At 37.5% G+C, this 11,798-nt stretch overlaps 1 protein-coding gene and 1 pseudogene across 1 annotated transcript in view; one reads left to right on the top strand and one right to left on the bottom strand.

Moving 5' to 3' along the window:
* DNAH3 (dynein axonemal heavy chain 3) overlaps positions 1-11,798 on the bottom strand; it is a 174,459-nt gene that overhangs the window by 55,679 nt on the left and 106,982 nt on the right. The window lies entirely within an intron of this gene.
* LOC100468445 lies at positions 4,325-5,088 on the top strand (annotated as a pseudogene).

Genomic DNA, 11,798 nt, shown 5'->3' with positions numbered 1-11,798 from the left:
TCTTCATTGGAAAAGTGTCTGTTCATATCTTCTGCCCATTTTATGATTTGTTTATTTGTTTCTCGTGTATTGAGTTTGAGAAGTTCTTTGTAGATCTTGGATACCAGTCCTTTATCTGTGGTGTCCTTTGCAAATATATTCTCCCATTCCGTGGGCTGTCTCTTAGTTTTTTTGACTGTTTCCTTGGCTGTGCAGAAGCTCTTTATCCTGATAAAGTCCCATAAGTTCATTTTATCTTTTATTTCTCTTGCCTTTGGAGATGTGTCGTGAAAAAGGTTGCTCTGGCCGATGTCATAGAAGTTGTTGCCTATGTTCTCCTCTAGAATTTTGATGGATTCCTGTCTCACATTGAGGTCTTTCATCCATTTGGAGTTTATTTTTGTGTATGGTGTGAGAGAGTGGTCAAGTTTCATTCTTTTGCATGTAGCTGTCCAATTTTCCCAGCACCATTTATTGAAGAGACTGTCTTTTTTCCACCGGATGTTTTTTCCTGCTTTATCAAAGATTAGTTGCCCAAAGAGCCGAGGGTCCATTTGGGTTCTCTATTCTGTTCCATTGGTCCATGTGTCTGTTTTTGTGCCAGTACCATGCTGTCTTTGTGATCACAGCTCAGCTACAAGGTAATTCTATTACCTCTGACCACCCCCTACTTCACCCTGTGCTCCTCTCTGACCCTTGAGAGAATAAGGTAAACTTTTCAACAATGAAGTGAGTTTTCAAGGGGCACATGGTGAATGGGCAAATAAAGTGAAATTTAGCACTTTCTGGACAAATAAGTCTCTGGGTTGATAAACAAGGATCCATGTCAGATGATGTGAACCCAACCTTGAGAAAATCCCCAAAGGCCTGTTTGCTTTCCTTAATATATGCTCCCCAGTGAAGTTCCACCAGCATTCGTCTCAGAACTCCACTTATCCCACAGCTCCCGAGCATGAAAAGCCCAGAATACAATGTCCCGTAAGGTCAGGGGAGGCCTCCCTGGAGCTCTTACCATGAGAATTTTAACCCTGGGTCCTTGAGGAAAGGCTAGAAAGGCATTTTAAGCTTTCTATGGTGGTAATAAGAAAGTGTACTCAGAGCTAGACACGAGAGGTCACATACTCCATGATTTCATACATATGAAATACCTGAAAAAGGCAAATATACAGAGAGCAGATGAGTGGTTGCCTGGGGCTAAAAAAGAGAATAGGGATTAATTGCAAATGGGCCTGAAGGATCTTATCAGGGTGATGAAAATGTTCTGAAATTGGATTATGGTGACAGTTGCACAACTATGCAAATTTACTAAAAACCACTCATTTGTACACTTACATGGGATAATTTTATGGTATGTAAATTATACCTCAATAAAGTTGCTATATATAAAAAAAGCATACTTGTACTTAAAACATGTCTTTTGATTCAAATGGGTTCTGGCTAGGAGCTTTGAAATTTCAAACTAAAATACTTATTAAGGCACAAGAGAAAGAAGTGGAATGATGTCATTGGAAAAAAAAAATCCAAGCAGAATTTACAGCTGGAATGGGAAATCTTACCACAAAAGACTGCATGAGGAAAGGAAACAGAGGCCACCAGGATGCACAGACTCAAGTTATATCCCACACAGAAAATTGGGTAGCTGTTCCATTGCCCTGCAGGTATTAATCTCGGAGGACTGTCTCATTTCCTCCTCACTAGACTTCTGGCTATAGCTGTAAGGGGCCCCAGGGTCCCAGTCCATAATGAGTAAGGAGGAGTCAGGCAGACCACTTTAGATTCAGTGAGATACGGTCTTCCAAAATAAAGAGCCACAGAAGCCCCTCTGTTGAGTAACTTCCCTTTTCTAGAACATTCACAGATAAACAAATAGAAACGGCTGCCTCCAACAGATGGCATTAGTTGATCATGTGGTCACTGGATGTTGGCCATCCTATTGTTCCTCACTCGAGAGCAGAGTTTACAGCATCTGGGTTTATTTTAAAAGTGTTATATGGGGGCGCCTGGGTGGCGCAGTTGGTTAAGCATCTGACTTTTGGTTTTGGCTCCGGGTCATGAAATGGAGCCCTATTGTGTTGGTCTCTGCATTCAGAGGGGAGTCTGCTTAAGATTCTCTCTCCATCTCCACCCCCTCACCCCTGTGCTCACGTATGCTCGCTCTCTTTCTCTCCCTAAAATAAATGAATAAATCTTAAAAAAAAATACAAGTGTTATATGAATATTATTTACCCTGATCATGTCCAAAAGCAGTGAGAATTTGGAAAAATAGCAGAAAGAGAGATGTATGATTACCATGTTGAAAAAGTAAATTTGTGGACAAATTTGCACCGATCACTTGCAAGTTGTCATTGTAATCTTATGAATGGCCCTTTCAGAACCAAACTTGCTTTTAAGCAAAGTAGTTGCTGCAAAAGAAGGTACATGAAGCAGCCAATTTGCAGTACATGTGGAAATTATGGTTTTTCTTATGCTGTATCAGTTGAGTAGGATGTGGAGTGGGGAGGCAAGGCCATCACAGTAGATAGGAGGTGTTATAGGGCAAAGTTACCTAGAAACTGAGTGGGAGCTGTTTACATCACTAGCCCTCTAGCTGCAGAAGGAAAGGAAGTATGTTGTCACAAAGTGGGCCAAGAATGGGGGCAAGGGCACTTCCTGCACCATCCTTACTGACACAAAGCATGAACAGAATGATCTGGAAGGATGAGGAAAGCAGAAAATAACTGTGAAAAAAAATACTCCAATGTAAAGGAATACAATATGGAGATTATATCTTAAGAGTATACCTCTGAACCTTGCTTAATGTAAAACTCAAAACCAAATTTCAGGAAACTGTTTGGAATCCTAAATAGAGTACAAAAAGACACCATTTTAAAAAATTAAACAGGAAAAAAAAGCCATAAGGAGGCTATGATAAAAATGCAAGATGAGATTAAAAAAGGAAGATGGATGAGCTAATAGAGATCGATGATGACAATGATGAGAAGACAGCAATAAAAATCACTAATATTTAACACTTTCTATACACCATGCTTTTATTCTAAATGTGTTTATATGTGTTGACTCATTTAATTTTTAAAATTTATTTTATTTATTTGAGAGAGAGAGAGCATGAATGGGGGAGGGAGAGAGGGACAGGATCTCAAACAGACTCCATGCTGAGTGTGGAGCCTGATGTGGGGCTCAATCCTAACCCCAAAATCATGACTGAGCTGAAATCAAGAGTCAGAAGCCTAACCAAATAAGTCATCCAGGCACCCCATGAACTCATTTAATTCTTACATGAACACCATGACTGCATACTATTATTATTGTCCCCATTTTATAATTGAGGAAACTGAGAGGGGATAGGCAACTTCCTTCAGGCTGACTAGTTAAGTACTGGAGGCAGAATTCGAACCCTGGCAATGTAACTTGCTTTTAGTCATTACACTAAGAAAGGATAACAAGGAAACAAAAGATAACAACAGCAGAACTAAAAATCATTCAAGGCAATAAAAACATAACTGAAGTTGTGGGTGACATATTAAGATGAAAAAAATAATCTATCTTAAAAGGGCAAAAACACAAAAATAAGAAAAGAGATGATATATATGGAAGCCAGACAATAACGCTTTCCCTCAATGACGATGACAGAACGGACTCATCACAATCCAGGGAAAATAAACGAAAGGAAACCTACATCTAAAGTCTGTTAAAAAACAAAACAAAACCCTACAACAGAGCATTAAAAAAAGAACACAAACAAACCAATCAGAACATAGGAAAAACAAACAGCTGCTATATATATAAAATTCAATCTCACTTATAGTTAAAAAGAGAAATTAAAATTAGAGACTATTTTCATACTACAAATGTGAACAGAACACCAAAATACATGAGGCAAAACTGGTAGGATGGCAAAAATAATAGAAAAATCCAATATTACAGTTGGAGACTTCAATCCCCCTCTGTCTGTAATTGACAGATAGCAGGCAGAAAATGAGTGAGGATATAGTTAAACTGAACAGCAGCATCACCATCAACTGGACCAGAATACATTTTTCTCAAGATCACATGAAACATCCTCCAAGAGATACCACATTGTGGGCCATAAAACACACCTTAAAAAATTTAAAGAGTAGAAATCATGCAGTAGGGCACCTGGGTGGCTCAGTCGGTTAAGCATCTGCCTTTGGGTCAGGTCATGATCCCAGGGTGCTGGGATCAAGTCCTGCATCTGGCTCCCTGCTTCTGCTTCTCCCTTCTACCCCTCCCCCTTCTTGTGATCTCGCTCTCTCTCCCTTACGCATGCTCTCTCTCTCAAATAAATAAAGTCTTAAAAAAAAAAAGAGCTCTTTTTTCGTGGCACCTCGGAGGCAGTAGGCTGCTTCAGGATGAAGCTGAACATCTCCTTCCCAGCTACTGGCTGCCGGAAACTCATTGAAGTGGACGATGAACACAAACTTTGCACCTTTTACGAGAAGCGTATGGCCACAGAAGTTGCTGCTGATGTTCTGGGTGAAGAATGGAAGGGTTATGTGGTTCGAATCAGTTGGTGGCAATGACAAACAAGGCTTCCCCATGAAGCAGGGTGTCTTGACCCATGGCCGTGTCTGCCTGCTGCTGAGTAAGGGCCTCCTGCTATAGGCCAAGGAGGACTGGAGAGAGAAAACGCAAATCTGTACGGGGTTGCATTGTGGATGCCAATCTCAGTGTTCTCAACTTGGTCATTGTAAAAAAGCGGAGGATATTCCCGGACTCACTGATTCTACTGTGCCTCGTTGCCTGGAGCCCAAAAGAGCCAGCCGAATCTGCAAGCTTTTCAATCTCTCTAAAGAAGATGATGTCCGCCAGTATGTTGTGAGAAAGCCCCTAAACAAAGAAGGTAAGAAACCTAGAAACAAAGCGCCCAAGATTCAGCGTCTTGTTACTCCGCGTGTCCTCCAACACAAACGTCGGCGTATTGCTTTGAAGAAACAGCGCACTAAGAAAAATAAGGAAGAGGCAGCAGAATATGCTAAACTTTTGGGCAAGAGAATGAAGGAGGCCAAAGAAAAACACCAGGAACAGATTGCCAAGAGACGGAGGCTGTCCTCTCTGAGAGCTTCTACCTCTGAGTCCAGTCAAAAATGAGATTTTCTAAGAGTGACAAATAAATAAGATCAGACATAAAAAAATATTTAATCGTGTGGGTTAAATTGCAATGACAGTTGAATTCAGTCTTGACAAGTTTCTCATGTGAAAGTTGGGGCATTGACTTGTAAAGAATGGGATCCTGAAACTTGGAATGGTAATATCAGTTTGGTTCCAGATGAAACTGACAATCTTAAACTACCAAGTCACTCTGAGCCTCCCTTACTAATGGNAAAAGAAATCATGCAGTATATACTTTCAGACCACAATGTAATTAAACTAGGAATCAGTAACAAAAAGATAGCTGGAAGATCCCCCAAATACTTTAAACAACAGACTTCTAAATAACACATGAATCAAAGAAAAGTCTCAGGAGAAATTTTAATATATTTGAAGTAAATGAAAATGAAAACACAACTTTTCAAAATCTGTGGGATGCAGTGAAGGACGAGCTTAGAGAGAATTTTATAGCATTGAATGCATATATTAGAAAAGAAGAAAGGTCTAAAATCAATAATCTAAGCTTCCATCTTTGGAAACTAGGAAACGAAGAGCAAATTAAATCCAAAACAAGTAGAAGAAAATAAATAATAAAAATCAGAGCAGAAATAAAGGAAACTGAAAACAGAAGATCAACAGATAAAAATCAACAGAACCAAAAGCTATTTCTTTGAAAAGATTAATAAAATTGATAAACCTCTAGCCAGGCCAACCAAAAAAAAAAAAAAAAAAAGAGAGAGAGAGAGAGGAGATACAAATTACTAATATCAAAAATGAAAGAGGAACATCCCGAATGATACCCGGGACATTAGGAGGATAATAAAGGAATATTAGGAACAACTCTACGACCACAAATTTGATAACTTAGGTGAAATAAAACAATTCCTTGAAAGACATGATCTACCAAAGCTCACATAAGGAGAAATAGATAATTTGAATAGAATGATATCTATTTAAAAAATTGAATCAACAATTAATAATCTTCCGAAAGAGAAAGCACCAGGCCCAGATGATGAATTCTACTAAACATTTAAGGAAAAAAATTATACCAATTTCCCAATCTTCTCCAGAAAATAAAAGCATATTTATTTTATGAGGTCAGCATAACCTTGATTCCCAAAACCAAGAGACTTTAAAAGACAAGAATAAAGTTCCACTGTACTATAATGCTTTTTTCATCCAGAGGCATTTATTTTAAGATGCATTCTTTTTGTTAGAAGATTTCTGTCTACTACAAGAAAGGAAGACCAAAGATAATATCTCTCATCAAAACAGATGCAAAAATCCTTGACAAAATATTGGCAAATCAAATCCAACAATATATTTTTTAAAAACTACACACCATGACCAAGCAAGATTTATTCCAGGTATGTGAGGCATAGAATCAGTTAATGTAATCCATTACAGAAACAGGCTAAAGAAGAAAAAAATCACATGATCATATCAATAGATTCAGAAAAAGCATTTGACAAAATCCAACACCCATTTATGATAAAAACTCTCAGTAAATTAGGTATAGAGGGGGAACGTCCTCAACTTGATAAAGAACATCACTAAACATCTACAGCTAACATCATACTTAGTGTTATCAGGAACAAGATACTTCCTAGTATCTAGTTCAGGAACTAGATAAGGATGCCCCCTCTCATCACTCCTATTCAACATCATACAGGAAGTCCTAGCTTATGCAATAAGATTTTTTAAAAAGGGTAATAAAAGATTGGGAAGGAAGAAATAAAACTGTGTTTGCTGATGGCATAATTATCCATCCAGGAAATCCCAAAAGAATCAACCAAACACTACTAGAACTTGTAAGTGATTATAGCAAGGTTGTAGGATATAAGGTTAATATACAAAAGTCAAGTGCTTTCCTAGATAATCAGAAATGAAAAATAAGAATTTGAAGTTAAAATCATAATACCATTTACATTAGTACCAAAAATATGAACTACTTGGTATAAATCTAATAAAAAATGTATAAGAGCTATAGGAGGAAAACTACAGAATGCTGGTGAAGGAAATAAAAAAGATCTAAATAAATGGAGATAGAATCCATGCTCATGGATAGGAAGACTCAAAATTGTTCAGATGCTAGTTCTTTTCAAATTGATCTATAGCTTCAACACAATCCCGATAAAAATCCCGGCCACTTATTCTGTAGATATTGATTTTAAGGTTTCTGTGGAGGGGTGCCTGGGTGGCTCAGTTGTTAAGCATCTGCCTTCAGCTCAGGTCATGATCCCAGGGTCCTTGGATTGAGCCGCTCAGTCGGGCTCCATGCTTGGGTTGAGCCTGCTTCCCCCTCTCCCTCTGCCTGCTGCTCCCCCTGCTGTGCTCTCTCTGTCAAATAAAGAAATAAATAAAATCTTTTTTTAAAAATGCAGTTTCTATGGAAAGGTAATATATCTAGAATAGCCAACAAAATATTGAAGGATAACAAAGCTGGAAGACTTATACTATCCAATTTCAAGACTTATTATGAAGCTATAGTAATTAAGACAGTATGGTATTGGTAAAAGAATAGACAGTTCAGTAGAACAGACTAGAGAATCCAGATATATGCCCACACACAAATACAGTCAAGTGATTTTTGACAAAGGAGCAAAGACAATTCAGTGGAGAATAGTCTTTTTAAAAACTGGCCCTGGAACAAGTAGACATCCATAGACAAGCAATCAAAAAGAACCTAGACCTTTCACAAAATTACACCTTTCACAAAAATTAATTTGAAATGGATGATAGATTTATTTATTTATTACTTTTTAAAAGAATTTACTTATATATTTGACAGTGAGAGAGAGTGCACAATCAGGGGGAGGAGCAGAGGGAGAAGCAGGCTCGCCGCTGAGCAGAGAGCCTGATGCAGGATTTGATCCCAGGACCCTGCATCATCCTGGGACTATGACCCAAGCCGAAGGCAGATGCTTAACTGACTGAGACATCCAGGCACCCCTGGGTGATAGATTTAAATGCAAAACACAAAACTATAATACTTCTAGAAGATAACATAGGAAAAAATCTAGGTAACTTTGGGTTTGGTGCTGATTTTTTAGATACAACACAAACAGCATGACCTATGAAAGAAAAAAATTGATAAGGTAGACTTCATTACAATTCAAAACTTATGCTCTATGGAAGATACCGTTAAGAAAATGAAAAGACAAGCCACAGTGTAGGAGAAAATATCTGTAAAACATGCATCTGATAAAAGACTTACTTATATCCAAGATATACAAAGAACACTTAAAACTCAACAATAAGAAAACAAACAATCTAATTTAAAAACGAGTGAAAGATCTGAACACCAACTTACCAAAGAAGATATACAGATGGCAAATTAGAATATGAAAAGATGCTCAAGGGGCACTTGGTTGGCTCAATCAGTAGAGTGTGCAACTCTTGATCTCGGGGTTATAAGTTTGAGCCCCATATTGGGTATAGGGATTACTTTAAAATAAAAAATATATATATTTTAAAGATTTTATTTATTTATTCAACAGAGATAGACAGCCAGCGAGAGAGGGAACACAAGCAGGGGGAGTAGGAGAGGAAGAAGCAGGCTCATAGCGGAGGAGCCTGACGTGGGCCTCGATCCCATAACGCTGGGATCATGCCCTGAGCCGAAGGCAGACGCTTAACCGCTGTGCCGCCCAGGCGCCCCTAAAATAAAAAATATTTTTAAAAAAGATGCTCAGCACCATATGTTATTAGGGAATTGCAAATTAAAACAAGATACCACTACACACCTACTAGAATAGCTAAAATCCAAAACCGACTACACCAAATGCTGAGGAAGATATAGAGCAAAAAGAACTCTCATTCATTGCTGGTAGGGAAGCAACATGGTGCAACTGCTTTGGAAGACATATTTGACAGTTTCTTACAAAGCTAAACACAGGCTTTGATGCGGTAATCATGCTCCTAGGTATCTACCAAACGAACTGAAAGCTTATATCCATGCAAAAACCCTTACATGAATGTTTGTACCTGCTTTATTTTAAATTTCCCCAAATTGGAATAAGCTAAAATGACCTTTAATAGGTGAATGGATAAATAGCCATACAATAGAATATCATTCACTGATAAGAAGAAATAAGCTATCAAGGCACACAAAGATGTAAAATGTCTTACAAGCATATGCCTAAGTGAAAAAAGACAATCTGAAAAGACTACGGATTGTATGATTCCAACTATATCACATCCTGAAAAGGGTGAAACTATACTGAGAGGAAAACAATCAATGGTTGCCAAAAGTTAAGGGGAAGGAGGGATGAATAGGTGGAGCTAGGGGTTTTCTAGGACAATGTTAAACTATTCTGTATGATACTGTAATGGTGAAGAGATGATATTATTTGTCAAAACCCTTAAAAGTATACAACACAGCAAAAATGTAAACTATGGACTTTACTTAAATGATAATTTATCAATATTGGTTCATCAATTGTAACAAGTGTTCCACACTAATGCAAGATGTTAATAATAGGGAAACTAGGAGGGAGGGGTGGTTTGGGAAAGGGGCATGTAAGAACTCTGTACTTTATGCTCATTTTTTTCTATAAACCTAAAACTGCTCTAAAATTATAGTCTATTAAAATATTTTTTACAAAGAGAAGAAAGTTAAAATGAAATAGCATTTTCACATTTCAAGTTGCCCAAGATTTTAAAAAATGGTAATACTCAGGATTGGTTAAGGCATGGGGGAAATTTAGCGATCAAAAGCTTTAAAATTTTATTAGGAAATTATCCTAATAATCATGGGTTAAACAAGTAGGTAGCCACCAGAACATTGTTCATCACAATGTTGTTAATGATAGCAAAAACTAGCAAATAAAGAAAACAAGAGCAGAATAATCCCATGTTTGAAAAAATAAATCTATATGTATATATATGCATAGGGAACTGTCTAAAAGGATGGTTATCAAAATGTTAGTAGTGGTTGTCTCTTTAAAAATGTATATCTTTTGGGATGCCTGGGTGGCTCAGTCAGTTAAATGGCTGCCTTTGGCTCAGGTCATGATCCCAGAGTCCTGGAATCGAGTCCCGCATTGGGCTCCTTTGCCTCTCCCACTGCCTGCTGCTCCCCCTGCTTGTACTCTTTCTCTCTTACACAAGGAAAGAAATAAAATCTTGAAAATATATCTATATCTATATATATATCTTTTTTTATTATATAAGCTATTCATATTTTTTTCTAAAAAAATCAAGAATGCATTTCACACTCAGGGTAGCTATTATGAAACAAAACAAAACAATACATGAGAAATTGGAATTCCTGTGCATTGTTGGTGGGAATGTAAAATGGTAAAACCACTACGGAAAACACTGTGGCAATTCCTCACAAACTTAAACACAGCATTATCATATGATCTATAAACTCCATTTTCGAGCATACAGCCTAAAGAAATGAAAACAAAAGACTCAAACAAATATTTGTATACCCATGCTTAGAGCAGCATTATTCACAATAGCTAAAAGGTGAGAGCAACTCAAGTGTCCACCGACAGATGAACAGAGAAACAAAATGTGGTATATACACACAATGGAATATTATTCAACCTTAAAAAGGAAGGGAATTCTGACATGCTATAGCATGGGTGAACTCTGAAGATATTACTAAGTGAAATAAACTTGTCAGGGAAGGACAGATACTACATGATTCTACTTACATGAGGTACCTAGAGCAGTCAAATTTAAAGAGACTGAAAGTAGAATGGTTGTTGCCAGGGGGATAGAGGGAGAGGGAAATGGGGAGTTAGTGTTCACAGAACATGGAGTTTTAGTTTGTGAAGATGCAAAAAATTCTGGAGATAAATGGTGGTGATGATTGCCCAACAATGTATAACACTGCTGAACTGTACACTTAAAAATGGTTAAAAAGGTAAACTTTTATGTTATACATGTTTTAGCACAATAAAAAATAATCTTCTAAACCAAAGCACAAGTAAAAGATGAAGGAAAGAGTGGAGGAGGAAGAGAAAAAGAAGAAAGAAAGAAAAAAGGGGGCGCCTGGGTGGCACAGACAGTTGGGCGTCTGACTCTTGGTTTCAGCTCAGGTCATGATCTCAGAGTCGTGAGACCAAGCCCCGTGTCAGGCTCCATGCTCAGTGCAGTCTGCTTGGGTTTCTCTCTCCCTCTCCCTCTGCCCCCCCCCCACTCTCTCTCTCAAATAAAGAAAATAAATATATATTTTAAAAAAGAAAGAAAAAAGAATGAATGTACTGCTATCTAACTAAAGGTCCAGGGCCTCTATGCAGTTCATCTGATAGATGACCATATCACATAAAGTACACCACTTGTGCTGAGGAAAGACTGTGTAGGGGGTGGTGACGCCTACTTATTCATTCATTTATTATGATTATTTTGTAAAGTTTTAAACATAAATACTGAAAACATTGTACAGCAAACATTTGTATGCCTCTCTCCTAGATTTTACCATTAGTTTTTACTTGTTTTATCATATACCTGTGTCTCTCTCTATCCATCCATTAAGCCATCTTATGTTTTGGAGAGATTTCAAAGTAAATTGTATACATCTAAACACTTCTCCATAAACTTCAGCATTTACATCATTTACTCTTCGATATTTGCTTATGTTTTTTCTCAATATTAAATTTACATACAATGAAATGCACAAATCTTAAGTGTATATTCACTGAGTTGACAAATGCACGTATCTAGTGTAAACCAAATCTCTCCATATATATATATAT

Source organism: Ailuropoda melanoleuca, chromosome 10 (genome assembly GCF_002007445.2).
Source record: "Ailuropoda melanoleuca isolate Jingjing chromosome 10, ASM200744v2, whole genome shotgun sequence".
Taxonomy (NCBI): Eukaryota; Metazoa; Chordata; class Mammalia; order Carnivora; family Ursidae; genus Ailuropoda; species Ailuropoda melanoleuca.
Note: the sequence above shows the minus strand (reverse complement) of the source record. Positions and strands in the feature narration are given on the sequence as shown.